Source organism: Talpa europaea, assembly GCF_964194135.1.
Source record: "Talpa europaea genome assembly, chromosome: 10".
Classification (NCBI taxonomy): Eukaryota; Metazoa; Chordata; class Mammalia; order Eulipotyphla; family Talpidae; genus Talpa; species Talpa europaea.
In genome coordinates, this window is record NC_140077.1 from 87,806,443 (window position 1) to 87,823,699 (window position 17,257).

Genomic DNA, 17,257 nt, shown 5'->3' on the forward strand with positions numbered 1-17,257 from the left:
CAGTCTGTAGGGGACTTCACTGTATGATTGCTTCTCTTATCTGTTGGGCATATTTGTTCATTATCCACTCTATTTTTGTGGGGGTTGAAATGCTCTGAATTGCATTTATATTTATTGACTCATTGCATGAGAGATTTTTCTCTTTACAGAAACTGCGGTATTAGTCGGTAAAGTGACCTACTCAGGGTCACCAAGAAAGTTTATGACAGGTACAGAACCTGACTCCAGAAATGAAATCAATGCTATTTCTTTACACACACACACACACACACACACACACACACACACACACACACACACACACTGGTTTATATCACTGTTTGTTTAGCATAAGTATAGAATCTCCCCCTCAGCTGTTGTTACCATTACCGTAGCTACAACCTAGACACCCATAATGCTCTGGCATAGACAAGCCCTTACTCCCTTCCCACCTAACTCTTATCCCTCCCACTCCCCTTGCCCTCTGGTAGCCTCAGTTCTAGAATCAGCTTTCTAGTGTTAGACAACCTAAGTTCCCAAACACAGATGAGTGGATCAGGACAAAGTGGCTTATATATACAATGGAACATTACTCACCTATCAAAAAAAGATAAGCTCTTGCCATTTGTGGTAACATGGATGGAACTGAGGGGATTATGTTAAGCAAAATAAATCAAAAGGAGAAAGACAAATACAGGATGCTATCATTTATAAGTAGAATATGGAGAAATCATACAAAGGGCCAAGTCAAATCAGTATTATTTCTTTAGACTTCTTCGTCCTGCAAAGGTGTGAATTCATTTTAATTTCAGCAGTCAGTAGTCCCTGCCCAGGATGATGGCTTTCTTCTCCTCAGAGCACATGGAGACCATACATTCCTTCTCTGATGTGGGTGAGTAAAGCTTGTGACTAGTTGTAGACGAGCAGAGTCTGTAAGAGCCAATGCATAATTTATTGAATTCTCTCTCTGCTGGCTACACAAATCCAAACACTACACTTCAGATTCTTAAAGTTCTACATGGACCTGATAGGGACAAATGGCTTGAGCGAGAAACAAACCATTGTTATTTCAAACCACTGAGATTTTGAAGTTGCTCAAAATCATTTCTGTCGCAGAAACTCACTTATTCCTGATTGGTTTGGGATGGTAAAAATGAACTTAAACGTTCAACTGCATGATAGCACCAGATTTTTCTATTAGAAAGTACCAAGAGATAATTTTATGTGAAGGAATTTGAGGTTCCCAACCCCTGCCTCTGCTCATAATTCTTTCCACTTTAGTATACTGTAGAGTGTTTTTAGTATATTCTAGAGTACATTTAGCCCAGCTAAGTTCTTAGGCAGGGCTTTGAGTCATTACCAGGGGTCTTTGAGTTGCACACTTGAATATCTACTGAATACCCCTAATAATAGGGAATTTACTATACTCCCCAAACACTTCCTTTCATTTTTTTTTTTTTAGCAATCAGTGGTAAAAAGTTCTTGTTTAAGCTAAGTCAACATTTTCATCTTATGTATATTCAATCGTCCTTGTTATTTTCTCCAGAGCCACAGAGAACATGTGTCATTCTCCTTTTATATAATCCTCCTGAATAATTTAAACAGCATGAACATTCTAAATTACTTCTCCACATTGAACACTTCCCAGTTCCTTCAATCATTCCATATGTTGAATTATTTTGAGGTCCTTTGCCATTCTATCCTCCTCATCAGCCCAGGTACAGACAGGTACGATACACTGTTGAAAACACAATACCCGGGAGTACTCATAATAATGTTGAAAATGTCACCTAAGCCATGTGGGATGAAATAATATTATTACGTCCTGAGGTCCCAGCTCTGTTAAACCTAAATTTAACAAATATAAAAGGCCCCCATCTTAAATCCATCAGTTTTAGGTCTTGACTCTTTCATTACAATATTAGCTCTACTGTCTGCCTGGTGCAGTCCCCCAATTGTACCCACTTGCACTCGAGGAAATCGTTGGGTCAGTTATAGAATGTCGACCTGGACACTGGCCAGATGGAGTTCTGAGAAACTCTATGGCAGACATCAGCCTGGTGTCAAGGCTCTCTGGGTTCAGTCACCAAGCCTGTGCATGTTGTCCCAGCAGTGCTGTCACGTAGCCCGTGCTGTTCTGTCCAGTACAGAAGGTCTTGTGAGAGAATCTGCTTTCTTTGCCAAATTATAGAATACATGTTTGCTCTGTTCCCCTAACCTGCCAGCCTAGTGAAAACCCATCACAAAGGATAGATGGCTAGTTTGCTCTGCTCGGCTTTTACTGAACCCTCATTGACCACCTACAAACTCGATTTCTAAGTACACGTAATATGTTCTAGAATCCTACTTAGGATTACTAACTGGATTGTCAAATGACTATCTTTGTAGATACTATTTTTTTTTCTCTTTTCTCTTTCTCATTTACCAACATTTGTTCTGTTGTCCGTGTTTTTCTTTTTTTTTTTAATTTTTTTAAGATTTATTTTTTTATTTATACAAGAGCTGGGGTACAGTCCAGAGTCACAGGAGGGTGAGAGGAATCACCAGAGACAGAGCAGGGAGCAGAACAGGCAGACAGACTGAAAGCACTGCTGAGGTGAGCAGCGGGCGAGACAGGAGAGGTCTGCTGCACCATGTGTGTTGCTTCGTGGCCAGCGGGAATTGAACCGGCACTGCAGAGGCTGTGGCCAGCTTCACAGCGCTGCACTCTACCTGCTGCACCACCAAGGAGGCCCCAGTGTTGTTGTTGTTGTTTTTTTAAGATTTATTTATTTATGTATACAAGAGCTGGGGTACAGGCCAGAGATGCGGGGGATGAGATGATTCACCAGAGACAGAGTGGGGAACAGAACAGATTAACTGAAATACACTGCTGAGGGGAGTAGCAGGCAAGTCAAGAGAGGTCTGCTGCGCCATGTGGGTTGCTCCCTGGCTGGTCGGGGATTGAACTCGTGCTGCAGAGGCTGCGGATAGCTTCATAGTGCGGTGCTTAACTCCTTGAGCCACCAGAGAGGCCCTGTTGTCCATGTTTTTTTTAAAAGAAAAAAGTTTGAGTTAACAGTGTTAAATATAACCCCTGAGTATCCTAAGATAAAACTTGTTATGACCAACAGACATAAACACACCAAGAGCAAAGCAACTTATATTTTCTTACAACTTTTTAAAAAAGATTTATTTATTTATGCATATAAGAACTGGGTGTAGGCCAGAGCTGGTGGGGGGGAAAGGATTCACCAGAGACAGAGCAGGGAGCAGAACAGGCAGACTGACTGAAATACACTGCTGAGCAGAGCAGCTGGTGAGGCAGGAGAGGTCTGCCTAATCATATGGGTTGCTCCCTGGCTGGGGATTGAACTCATGCTGCAGTGGCTGGTGATAGCTCGATAGCGCTGTGTCTTTAACCCCTGTGCCACCAGAGAGGCCCCTCTTACAACTTTTTTACTTATTCTACTGAACATTTGTTCTATTTGTTCCTGTTTGGAAAATCATCCTCTTATGAGAGAAGACAGGTACAAATTAAGAGTTCAAGATGTAGAATTCATAATCTAATGAGCTCAAGTACCTAGGACTTCCCCAAGGGGTCCATGAATTTATATGATTTTTTTTTTTTTTTTGGTAAATATTGACTGTGTGCTACTTCCCTCTGTTTCCTTCATCCTTTCTCCATTTACCATGTCTTTTTTACCCCAATTTCGACCTCCTCAACCCTTTGTCATCTTTAGTCTACAGTTCAATCAGATTCTCTAGAGGATCTATGACCCTCTGTAGGTTAATGGAAAATAGAAACTATCATATTTATTTCTCCGCTCAGCTGATTCTGCATGTAGTGGGATAGTCAGTACATTTTGATTGACTGAGTAAATGACTATATTACTGCTGTTCCATCTTTTCCAAGAAAAGAAAGTACAGTTTTCTCATTTTTATTCATGCTCCCAATATGCCATAAAGAGTGCTTTCCCACTCTGAGCTCCTTCCTAAGCTTTAGTTTTTCTGACTCGATGCCTGTGCATTTGTTGTACTCTTTTTTTCTTTTTAATAAATTCGGTTGCTTTCATGATCTCCTTATCTTTGCTCACATGAATTCACATTGATTTCTCTAGTTAAAGTACTGCTTCCCTATCTTCATGTGATGAAATGCATGCATGGTTTAAGAGCCCACTGGTGAGCCTTGATAGCAGCTACTTGAATCACCCAATAGAGAATCCATAGTAGGAAGAAAAATTATTGACAAACTACTGGCGGTCAGGCCTCCAGCTCCAATACAGCGTTCATGCCGGTGCCTTCCTAACTAGTTTTCCCACATGGAGAGTAGACTCTTATCCATTCTGCCTAGTACTTATTCAAGACCTGCTATTGGATCATCCCACATATGCTCAGTGAGTATTTTTCCCTAGCTGTCTCAGGAAGGTCATGTTAGTGCTGGCATTGGTGATGCTTCTTGATCCCTGAGAGTGAGGAAGGGAAAGGAAAACTTGTGGGTGGGGAGTTGTGGCCTATTTCTCTTGGTTCCCCTTCTTCCCTGTTTCATCTTCCTCTGTGTTTCATCCTTTATACGTGCCAAACGAGCAACTGGTATTTAGCTGCTTGCAACATGCTCCAACAATGGTCTAATCCGAGCTACTCCCTGAGTGGTCTGAACCCTGGGACATGTTCATCATCTATACCTGGGTATGGGAGTGTCATTGCAAGGTAGCCCTAGCCCAGGGCTGAACTATGAGCTATTATTATGAGCTCTTATTAGGAGATCAGGGGTATAGATCCCAGGAGGAGAAGCACTGGTCTAGGAAACACTCATCATCCAAGTCCCTCTCTAGCTTCTACTTATAGAAACTGCGGAGCTGATGACTGACCAACATCTTGACTTTTCATGACTATGGGCTTAGGGCAGCCACACAGAATGTCAGTGCATTCTGCTCATTTGATTCTGTCTTGGAATGTTCAGCATTGCCTCCTGCAGGTGAATTTATAGCCTCAAGCACACTCTCAGCTCCTTGTGGACAGTTTCTATCCTCTGTGTCTCTTTCAAAGCTGCTGGTGCTATGCCCATGTGGTACTCATGAAATAATAACAGCTGAAACTTGAAAAGCAATGATGTGTGAGATGTTTTGCTAAGCACTCTCACACCTGAGCTCACTGAGTACTCATAAGAACTCTGTGAAGGAGCTACTATTCTTGGTTCTTTTTATAATAGCCAACCTGAGGCCTTAGGGAGGGTAATAAATCATCGTGTGGGACTCAAGTCCATATTCCTTGAGAAGGGACTTGTCAGTTGCCTGTCTGACACAGGGGTCTGAGCTTTTAGTCACTATGTGAAATGACTCACAGATTGACAAATAAACAAATGCATCAATATTCATCTGACATGATGGAGCTGAGACCTGCTTCTTTCTGACCTTGGTACTGTCCTGGTAGAATTATATCTCGATAGAATCAAGCAAACCTTCCCTCCACTGCCTGCATAATCTCGTGCACCTTTCTGTCTGCTTTCTTCCCTCCTGTTATGTTTATTTATTCCTCTCCCCCATCTTCTTTCTGTTTAAGAACCCTGTCCAGTCCTATTCTTGTGTGGGTGTCCTCCTGGCTTCTCAGCCCTCCCAGGAAGGTGTTTGGATGGGCCTGGCCGAGGGGCACCCAGGCCCGAGGTTTTCAGGTCACAGAGCATCTGTGCTTTCTTCGCCTGGATGGTTGTGATGGCAGGGGCATTCTGCTCCTGGATGCCCTTTCCTTCCCGAACTGATTGGCCTTCCCAGAGGGCCAATCAGTCTGTTCTTGTTCCACTGAGAAAAGGGATAAAGTGTTTACCACTTGAAATGAGAATAAAGAATAAGTAACCAGATGAATAAGCCAAGTCCCAGCCCCTCACAGCCCAGACACAGCTGAAGCCCTTTGTGTTGTAAGGCACCCCCAGTCTGGCAGAGGAGGGAGGCTTTCGCAGGCTTCCTGCACTATGTGAAAAGTCACTTCACTGGAAAAGATTGCTGCCAGGTCAGAGAGCATATTCATATTTGCACCCCAGAGCTTGCTGCCCCCAGCGTGTTCTCTTCTCTCAACAGTGCTGGGGCCCTTGTTTCCACTCGGGCAGCTGCTTGGCATGATGTTATGTAACTGTCACCTTCCCGGAGTCACTGACCTGCACTCCCGTCACGGACATGACCGAGAACCCACAGGGCACCGAGCACAACTGGTCAGAACAGGGCTGCAGGAAACTCGACTCCAGGAGGGCCAGGGGAGACAGCATGGTGGGAGAACACCCAAAGTAAGAGACAGTGCTCAGGGGGTCTCTCCCACCCACCAGGGCCCCCAAGGAGACACTCATGTCACAGCAGAGCATAGGTCTCACCCACTTCTGTTTTTGAAGGCCAGTTAGTCACACCCTAGGTATATGACCACATGAATGATTTTTTGTGCTTGGAACTTTATGTCAAATCACCTCTCTTCAACCAGGCAAGAAAGTATCTAGAGTGACTAAAGGTGTTTGCTGCTTATACAATAGCCCGCCTCCTCCCACTGGCCACACTTTCAAACTGGCAATGACAAGTCAATATACCCATCTACCCTAGAAACCCTCCCCAGCTTGATAGATCCAGGTCAACTACTTCTACCAAACCTAAAGCTTGTTCATTTAATAGTTCATTCATATTGGATTCCATCCCCCTGCCTGTGAATAAGGAGGAACATTAATGAAAACGCTTTTCAGATGAAATTGCCTTTGCACTCTATCCACTGACCTATGTGTCGAAACTCAATTAAATTAGGAGAGATCACAATTAAGATGCAATGTAATTATTCTTCATTTTATGCAAATGAGATTTCTGATAGCAAAGAATCCATAAACTTTGTTTAAGCAGCTCATCAGTGGCCTATCCAAGTGCTGTTTTGTCTTATCTTTGCTAAATCCCTAATCTCACAAGCCAAATGGAAGAGATGTTCTTGGAAATTCATAGACTGATGGAACAAAGCCGCTCCGCATTCCCCCAGAATACAAAAGAGAGCACTGCAGGGCAATCGTTTTTTTGTACTTGGTACATTATTTCCCTTCAAGCCCCATGTGCAACCAAGTAAACTTCCTAATAAGGGTCAACTCTTAACTGACTGGACAATGAAGAGTGATTTGAAAGCATTCCCACGGCTTGTAGAAATTAATCGGGTAGTGTCTGCCCTCCGTGAGCTTGGCCTGGCAATGATGTCTCAGTTGGTGACACTCCAGCAGTAGCTAGAGAAACACAGCTGAGGTAGGGTTTACCTTCTGGATGCTGTTTAAACCCCCACAAGACCGTGCTGTGGAGCCTCAGCTGACCTACTGACGTGTATATAGCAAAGCAAACTGATAAAATGTGCAAATGCTTTCTGGTTTTCAGTCTTTGGATTTTGGTTGGACTGAGACTGAAATGAATATAGTGTTTAGAATATTGGTTTGGGAGTCAGAAAAACTTGAGTTTAAATCCCAGATCTATACCCTAAATGAGTGACATAGGCAGAGTTCTATATTCATGTAATGGGGACAGTTATTAAGTTATTGTGGTCCTTATTAAGAACTGAATGAAATTATTGTCATTATAATTATTACAATTTCTACTACTAAAGCTGTGTGATTCCAATCTCACCCCATCATCATCCTCTCATCCACGAGTGTTTTTCTCCATCCGTCCCTTGGCATCTTAATTCTGAATTCATACCCAGTTCACCAACCATAATTTTCCAAATGCTTTATTTTGGAATAATTTTAACTTCCCAAAAGAGTTGTAAAATATCAGGGTGCCCCCATACCTTTCATTCAGCTCCCCCTAATGTTAGAATCTTATGTAAACAATCTATACTTATCAAAACTCAGAAATGATCACAGTATAGTGCCATTTTCTATTAAAATACAATTTAAATTCCACTGGTTTCTCCATAAACATTTATACTTTTGTTCCAGGTTTCCATCCAGGCTATCATGTTGCCTTAGTTGTCTTGTCTCTTCCAATCTGTGAGGATGTCTAAGTTACCTTGCCTTTTGTGACCCAAACATTTTTGAAACCCAACACAGAGGGACAAAGCCGCAGCAGAATTGTAGAAGGGAAGTGTAAAAGTGAGGCCAGACTTACCTGGTCACTCCTCCCTGCCTAAGAGCCTCTCGTGCCTCCCAGTGATCAAACCCAGAAGGCAAATCTAGGACTAGAACCAGGAAGAATTAGTCCATAGGGATCACCCCATCAACACAGAGTAAGGTGCAGAGGTGAGGAGAGTGGATCCTGGTGGCATCAAAGAATGGAAAATAGCCAACTCAGGGCTCACTACATCTTCGGTACTTGTTCTCTGATTTCTAGAACAAAAGCTCATTAATTCACAAGCTGAATGAATAAATGAAAGGAAGATTGAATGAGAGATTTACAAATAATATAAATATCTTGGCAGTGAACATCAATAACTGGGATATAATGAACATAAATGGAAATACTTTATTAGATTTGGGGCATCCAAACATACATAGCTACATATTGTATTTTCTATCCTTTTTTATTTTAAAATAAATTATGGATATGGAAAACTACACAAAGCAAATATCTAGCATGCTGAATTATTTTAATATTATGACCCTGTAACTTGACCAAGATCAATAGTGGAACTTTGCCAGTCCTCAAAGGCCTCTTCATATACTCCATCTCAATGACAGCCCACCTCCCGCATCTTCCTTACATCACCAACATCCTTCTTTTCAATAGTCTACTACTAATTGTTTTCTTGGTTTTAGGATTTTATCACCTAGATAAACTTTATAGCTTAGAGTTTCCCACTTTAAAACTAACTTTTTTCTCAGTTAAATACACATAACATATAATTTTACCATTTTAAATACTTTACATGTAAATTTCAGTGGTATTAGGTATAGGTACATAGTACATCTCTTCATCTTATGAAACTGAAACTGTACCCATTCAAAAGAACTCCCCACTAGCCCTCTTCCCACCTCCTGCCAGCCATCATTCGACATTCTGCTTCTAAGAATATGAATATTCTAGGCACCTCATATAGTGAAATCATAGTTTTTAGCTTTTTAATGACGATTATTTTACTACAGGTCATTGTTGAGATATGTGCATTTATAGCATGTGTCAGAATTTTCTCTTTTCAAGGCTGAATACTATTCCATTACATGGATATGTCACTTTTTATTTATCCTTTCAGCCACTGATGGACTCTTAAGTTGCTTTCACCTTTTGACAATCATGAATAATGCTGCTGTAAACATTAGTGTACTAAATCTCTTTTTTTTAAGGTTTTTTATTTGTTTACTTATTTATACAAGCACAAGGGTATAGTCAGAAGCACAGGTGGGTGAGAGAATTCACCAGAGCCAGAGTGGGGAACAGAACAGGCAGACTGACGAAGTACACCATTGAGGGGAGCAGCGGGCACCAAGAGAGGTCTGTGCACCATGTGGGACCCGATTGAACCGGTGCTGTAGAGGCTGCGGGCAGCTTCACAACCCAGAGCTCAACCACTGCACCACCAGGGAGGCCCCTAAATCTCTTTCATTCTAAAGTTTCTCCTGCGACTCTTCCATTTCCTTTTAATTCAGGTTTCCATTTCTTTATAAAACAGGTTGTTTGAACTTTCAAGTTGCCCATTGCCTGGATTTTGCAGTCCAACATGTTCTTTGCATTTCCTGAAAATTAGCAGCTGGATCCAGAGGCTTTAATCAGTTTCAAGGTCAATGTCTTTGGCAATATTATAGAGAGATAATATTGGAATCTTTCACCAGGGGCACAGTATGTCAGAATTGTATTTTTGGTTTGGATGTTATCTGCCATACATCCATTCGCTGGTGGTTAAAAGTGGTGATATCCTAATTTGTTTTGCATTTGTGTTTTAAAATTTCAAGTAAATTTTATTTTTCATTGTATTATTTTTTTTTAATTTTTTAAGATTTATTTATTTTTATACAAGAACCAGGGTGCAGGCCAGATGCACGGGAGGGTGAGAGGATTCACTAGAGACAGAGCGGGGAACAGAACAGGCAGACTGAAGAAATACACTGCTGAGGGGAGCAGCGGGCGAGACAGGAGAGGTCTGCTTAACCATGTGGGATGCTCGCCGGCTGGCTGGGATCGAACCAGTGCTGCAGAGGCTGCGGACAGCTTCACAGTGTGGCAATCAACCACCTGTGCCACCAGGGAGGTCCATTGTGTTAATTTTTTTAGGGTAGCATAGGTTTATAATACTTTATATGATTTAGGTGTATAGGTTCACACTTTTTCAGCAGTGTGTCACCACATCACACAGGCCACGAAAGCATCAGTATCCCCCAGCTCTCCCTTCAGCTGCACCACTGCCCACCCTTCTCTTTTGGCAGCTGGAATTCTACAGTCAGATTTCTAGGATTTGTTGTTTAGTTTTGTCAGTTCCTTGTTTTGTTCCTCTGTATTACACTTATGAGGGAATCATCCTGTATTTGTTTTTCTCCTGACTTACTTCATTTAGCATAATTCCCTATTATTCCAACCCACCTTATCCCAAATAGCAAGATTTCATCTTTTTTTCCGTGTGTGTTTGTGCACATGTGTGTGTGTATGTGTGTGTGCATATAAATATAAATCTCTATACTATTTTTCACAGGGGCTGGGCCAATTTATATTCCCACCAACAGTGTATTTCATTTGTTAGATAGAATACTTTTATAAAAATGTGCTTCCCCTCAATACTTGTTTGCTTTCATTTATGCAGTTTTCAAAAAGATTGGGTTTTTTACATCATTTTAAACATCCTTATCAATGTAAATATTTTAAAAATATTTTTGAGTCCTAAAACATTAGGCTTTTATTTATTGAAGTGCAAATAATCCTATTTTTGGCCAATGGGAGTGTTTCCAAGTCAGATTGTGAGTGCTTTTCACGTGACTCTAATCGTCTCTGATGGATATTTTACTTCTTGATATGAGATGTTTCAGCCTCTTGTCTTTTACTGTCTCAGATGTGGAATGTGTTATTTCTCCAAGAATAATTTGTACCTCAAAAGCATAATCTGGATATTAGGGATGCTCCTTATTACTGACTGAGCTAGACGTTGTTAGCGAAGTGATTTTCTCTCTTTCTCTCTTGCTCTCTTTCTCTCTCCCTCTCTGTTTTCCCCTCCCTCACCCAGCTAACGACCTATTATCCTGTGAGTCATAGTCATATTTCCAGTTCAATTCAGGATAACAGGGTTTTTATTTAACTCTTCGATACTTCATCTTTATCTTCTTTGTTCCATACCAAAATTCCTGGTTCTAGATGACACAGGGAATTGTAGAATCAAAATAACCCAAGATTACTTGTTAGCTTTTTTCATATTCGGTGTAATAATCTCAGAATACTAATAACATTATTTATGATGAGTGAACAATTTTTAAGAAATTTATATACTATCTTCTCCTACTCCAGTTTTTAAATAGCTGTGCTGTAGCTACATTGTCAGATTATTACATATTACAGACTTTCCACTTTAATACTAACCTCACCATTGTTCTCCAAGGACTCTATATTTAATACACATCATCAGTCCTTAAATCCAAGCCTATACAGTCATTTGGTTATCTATTTACCCTTGTATAGATTTTCTTCTGGGAAGGCTAGCCTGTGAGTCTTCATACAAGGAGAGCTCCAGTTGCCATGGTTCATGCTCAGTTGTGTGTTGTTTGAAAATTTGTCTTCATGTCTTCTGGCTCACCATCTTCTCATTCACCACAGCACGTGGAAGTTTCCAGAAGGCATGTCACTCTTGCTTTTCATGCTACTCCCAATCCCATTCCCCCTGTCTAAGCACAGCCTGCTGCTTTTGCAAGAGCATCTTGCCCCACGCTATTAAAACTTCTTTCCTCCATTTGACTAACTCCCACTGAACCCTGGGAAGCCTGTTATTCATGCCCATAATTGGAATACCCGCCCCCCACATACACATTACCCTAAAACAACTTGCCCCCTCCTTTTTTGTATTACATTGTAATGAATTATATAGATCTAAAATCTCTCATCCCAAAAGGAGTCTGGTAAATGTAGTTTCCAAGATTTAGTTCCCTAAATCTCATGGGACAGCTGACAAGGAGTGATTGTGAAATATCAACAAAACACATGCATCAGGTAAACCTTCCTCAAAGCTGTTTTTTTTTTTTTCCCCCCAAACACTTAATCTCAATTCCTCTCCAGGTGTCCAAGGAAGTAAAAGACAGAAAGAGAAGAGCAAATGTGTTTCTTCACTGTAGGTAGTTAATTCTGTTTTCTGACTTTAAAAAGGAAATGGCACTTAAAAGAATAAAAGTGACAACATAGAAACATTTATAACCCAGTGGTCACAAACATGCTGGTTGGCAACAGTGGCTCTGTAGAGCTTAAGTGAATTAAGTCCCAAATATACACTAACATATGGGTAAAAGGGCAGGTTATGTACAAAACCTGGAGAGGATTGAATTTCATGGGTTTTTCTTGCATTTTGGTGTTTATATCTTTAAAAATGTGACCATGAGCCCCCTGAAGTTCTCTTGGACTTCAAGTGCACTTTTAGAAAACAGGGACTGGAAGTAGGGAACAGAGTCAAAAGGGGTATTCCTCAGTTGCTTTAGAAGCAATCTTCCTATGGAGCCACAGAAATCTACAAAAATGGCTATTGAAATGATAATGAAGTGCTGCCATTTTACTTGGCCTCAATTGAACTAAACACAAAAGTCAATGTATTTAGTAAAATGTCCAGAGACGTGTTTGCTCATGAGCAGTGGATTAAATATCATAGTCGGACAAAAGCAGGTGGGCTTTCCTTCAGACTCTGCAGGTTGGCCAGTTCCACTACAAATAGCCATCACTGACCATCAGCTTCAATAACAGGCAGCCCCTGATCAAGACACGAGTTTTCAGATGCTTGGCATCAGGGGAAAGAAGCAATTTTCTGCCAGTATATTCATAATGAATGTGCATTTTAATCAACTGCTTTTACACTTTTCTACTTCTTAAAAGGGAAGATCACCTATATCCCAAGTTTCATAGATTTTTCCCAAATTATCTGGGGTATATTTAGCAAATTAAAATGAATATTAAGCATGAGCACATCAAGAGATTACATTACTCAGCAAGACTCCAAAGGGTTCCAGCTTCTTTGAAGTGATCCATTTCTCTCCAAGATTCATGAGCTGCCTGTCAAGGCATTTAATTGGATATTTATTGAAATGAATGGCCACGGCAGCTGATTGAGCAGGCTTGACTTTAAGCATTGCTGTTATTTTTTCATGGCTCTTTTCCCTTGCCGTGCCTTCCATGTTGCATGCTGATGAAGAACTCAACATGGGCGGGAAACTCTACTCCTCCTCCCCGGGCCTCACAAAATGGAAAATATTATCACTGATAGTCTACCACCTCTCCAGCTCATCAGTGTGTAGGGTTTTGTTTGTTTGTTTTTACCCCATTTTCCTGGGAGCTACTGTACAGCTTGGGGGTTAAAAGCAGCAGCCCCTTAGGTACACCTGTACCTAAGTATTCATGTCTGTCATTCCAGGTGTTCATTCTGCGACCCCAGGCAAGTGCCTAAACTATTTTCTTTGCCTCAGTTTCCCCTCTTGTCAAGAATGGATAATTGTATACACAGGTTAGAAACTGCCCAGCACAGGGACTGGAACTTGATAATAGCTCAGTAAGGATTAGTTATATAGTTTTTTGCTGGAAAATCAAGTTATATGACTATGTTTTATTCTTTTTGAAATTAATAAGCAACTATATTTTTAAACTACAGTAAAAATCCCAGACTCTGTTTTATTGTGACAAATAAAATTATGAAGTAGAAATTTCTGCTTTACGAAAGAGGGAAATGCTTCCCCCACCCACCTTCCTTTTATTCTTCCACCTGCCACTCTTTTGTCACACAGGTAGGTATTTTATAGACTTCTTCCTGAAATTCTGAAATTCTACAAATCCCTGAGTAGAGTAGTGATGGGCAGAAGTAGAAGTTTGTAGAATGGATTTTATGGGACTTGTGTTTTTTTCCCATTTTCTTTTCCAACCTCTATATCTTCATTCCTTTCTTTATTCAGCAAACACTGCTGTGTGCCAGGCACAGAGGTAGATGTTGGAATTTCAAAGATTATTAACTTAGGAGCCCAGGTCCCAAGAAATCAATGAAGGAAGTGGTATTTAAAAACCTGGTGCTTCTAGAGGCACATAACACAGTGCTTATGTGTCTAGAGTCTGGAGCAAAACTCTTAGTCCAAATCCTGGCTTTTGCAATGGAAACTTGGGTCAAGTTATTTTACCTCTTTGTGCATTAGTTGTCCATCTGTAAAATGGGGTCAGAATAATACCTATTATTTTAAGATCAAGCTGTGCAAAAACTCTTGGAAAAATGTCTAGCAGGTAGTAAACATTAAATAAACACAGGGGCCTCCCCTGGTGGAGCAGGTGGTTGAGTGCCACGCTGTGAAGCTATCCGCAGCCTCCGCAGTGCAGGTTCGGTCCTGGCCAACCGGGGAGAGTCCCACATGGTGAAGCAGACCTCTCCTGTCTTGCCCGCTGCTCCCCTCAGCAGTGTATTTCTTCAATCTGCCTGTTCTGTTCCCCGCTCTGTCTCTGGTGAATCCTCTCACCCTCCCATGAATCTGGCCTGTACCCCAGTTCTTGTATGAATAAATAAATCTTTAAAAAAATAAACACATGCCTTTGTGAATAAGAGAGCTCTAAAATTTACATTGGGAGATCATGAGAAAAAGACAAGAAGAAGCAGAGATGTAAGGTAAATGATGTGTTTGCTTTTGGATACAGGGGCTTTGGAATGCCCAATTGGAGAAATTTGTTAGGTAAGTAATTGATCACACAGCTCTAACTCTTTGCAAGTGTTATTGGCTGGAATAAGTAGGCCTCTGTGAGGAAGGTGTGTGATGGAGCAGGCACCCAGGGCAGCAGTCACGCTGGCTCCTTTGCATTTCCTTTTCCTTCATCACTCTAGCTTGAGACTTCATTAATCTGGTAAGAAACAGCTTAGAGCCAGGTCAGCTCTCCCAGATAGAAACAAGAGAGCAGCAAGGTCTAAGTTCTGCTTCAATTATCCTTTCCCTCCTCACACTAGACCCTTAAGAGCACCTTCCAGTTTCCTTTAATTCTTTCCTGTAGTTCAATTTCGAGTATTGTGTCTGTAAAACCCAAATATTTTATAGATTATATGCCCCCCCCAAACTTGACTTAGATATGTGGCCATTGGGCTCATGGGAAATTCTAGATCTCTTCATTTTTATTTGGCATTCAATTTTAGCAAATTCTGCTTACTAAAAACTAGAAAATCAAGGGCTAATAGAAGTCTAGAAGAGGAGATGGATTGTTAAGTAATGGTAAATATTGAATACTATTGTAGAGGAAGTTAGCTTAGGTATAGACAACAGGGCACAGGAAGGGGGGATCCTGAGCTACTCTCTGCTATCCAGAAGTGACCCCTGAATGAAGTTCTCTTTACATTAAGAGCAAATAAATACATTTTATTCAAGTAAAGGGGATGAGCAAAAGGAGTGGTGTTCGTGGCAGAAGGAATGGGGCTTTTGAAGGTTAGAAGGCAAGGGAGGGACAAAGCCTTAAGCAGCTCTAGTCTTAGAGAGTTGGAGTATCTTAGAACTTAAGGGAAAATGTTGTAAAGAAAGCTAAAGAAATTTGCACAGGTTGGTTAAAGGGCTCAAGCTCATGGAAGTTGGTAATTAATTGCAGGGAGGAAGTCAAGAAAAATTCCAAAGACTGGGCCTCCCTGGTGGCGCAATGGGATAAGCACAGCACTGTGAAGCTATCCAAAGCCTCTGAGCATGAGTTCAATCCCTGCCCAGGGAATTACCCACACGGTGCAGCAGACCTCTCCTGACTCGCCTGCTGCTCCCCTCAGCAGTGTATTTCAGTCGATCTGCCTGTTCTGTACCTCACTTTGTCTCTGGTGAATCCTCTCAACCCCCACACCTCTGGCTTGTACCCCCAGTTCTTATATGCATAAATAAATAAATCTTAAAAAAAAAAAGATTCTGAAGACTGCATCAAACAGCAGTGAGATTTCAGGTAAGTGGGGGAGGGAGAGATGATCATTCTAGCTACTAACAAATCCTCCCCCACATTGATCATATCCTTTGCTTTCCTCCCCATGGATTGTCCCAAAGTGCAGCCTTACCCTGTAACCCCATCTTCCTGAACTGAAGACCAGTTTATCTGGAGTGCCAATTGATCAGGAGGAAGCAAGCTCCTCTCCACCCATCCGCTAGGGCAGAGGGCACTCCGTCTTGGGGGCAGGGGCAGCAGTGTGCTACGGTTAGAGTGACAGCTTCGGCGGAGGGGGGGCAGGGGGAGAGGTGTGTCCTAGTCCACCTCCTATGCCCCTTACCCAGCATCATGCAGCCCGAGTCATCTCTTTAAATCATCAGTGTTTTCTAATATGTCATCAAACTAGATATTCAAGAATATTATAAATGATAGCTAACTTATATGCTCCAGTTTTCAAAATTAAAAGTGCGCAAAGCCAATTGAGGAATTTACAATAAATGTGATTCCAGGGTCTTCCCTCATCTGAATCTGTATATGAGGTTCAGGAAACTGAATTCTAACTAAGTTCTTCAAGTAGCTCTGATGCAGGGCATCTATAAGCTCGCATAGAAAGGCACTTTTGTACTCATCCCTCTGTGCTCTCCTGTCTCTCCCACTAAAGGGAGAAACTATTCTATACATTTTGTATTTGCCCAAGGCCCCAGGACATGACTGAGGATTTAGTGCACTTTCAATAAAGTGACTTGCACCAAGAACCATCATTTAGATGGGTATTAATTGCAGGCTTATTTACCTTCTGCTAAGTGTACTATGGTGATAACAGGAATGGATGGAGCAGTTCTTGCTTTGAAGGGACTTGAAGCCCATGTCAGGCAGCAAAAAAAATGGCCAGGAAGACAAGAGAACAACTCCAGACACGACCTGGTGATCTGCTATGAGATGGTGTGCAAGCAACTATTCTAAGAAACATTTAACAGACTACATAAGTCAGAAAATCATCATGCAGAAGCAGCATCATGGAGAACCTTGAACTGGGAGACAGTGAAAGGTCCCATTTATTTATATCAAATGCCTTAGAGTTAGCTTTGCCTTTGTCTGGGCTTCTGTTTGCTCTCAATATAGAGTGACAGTGGGCTCTTTGTGTCATAATTTTCAAACTGTCCTGTGGAGTCCTGAGAGAGATATGAGACAAAGTGTGACTCTTAATCTTGCTTCTCTGGCTTTATCTGTTCGATATATTGGAGGCCCATGAAAGTCTTGTGACAAAAATGTTCTGC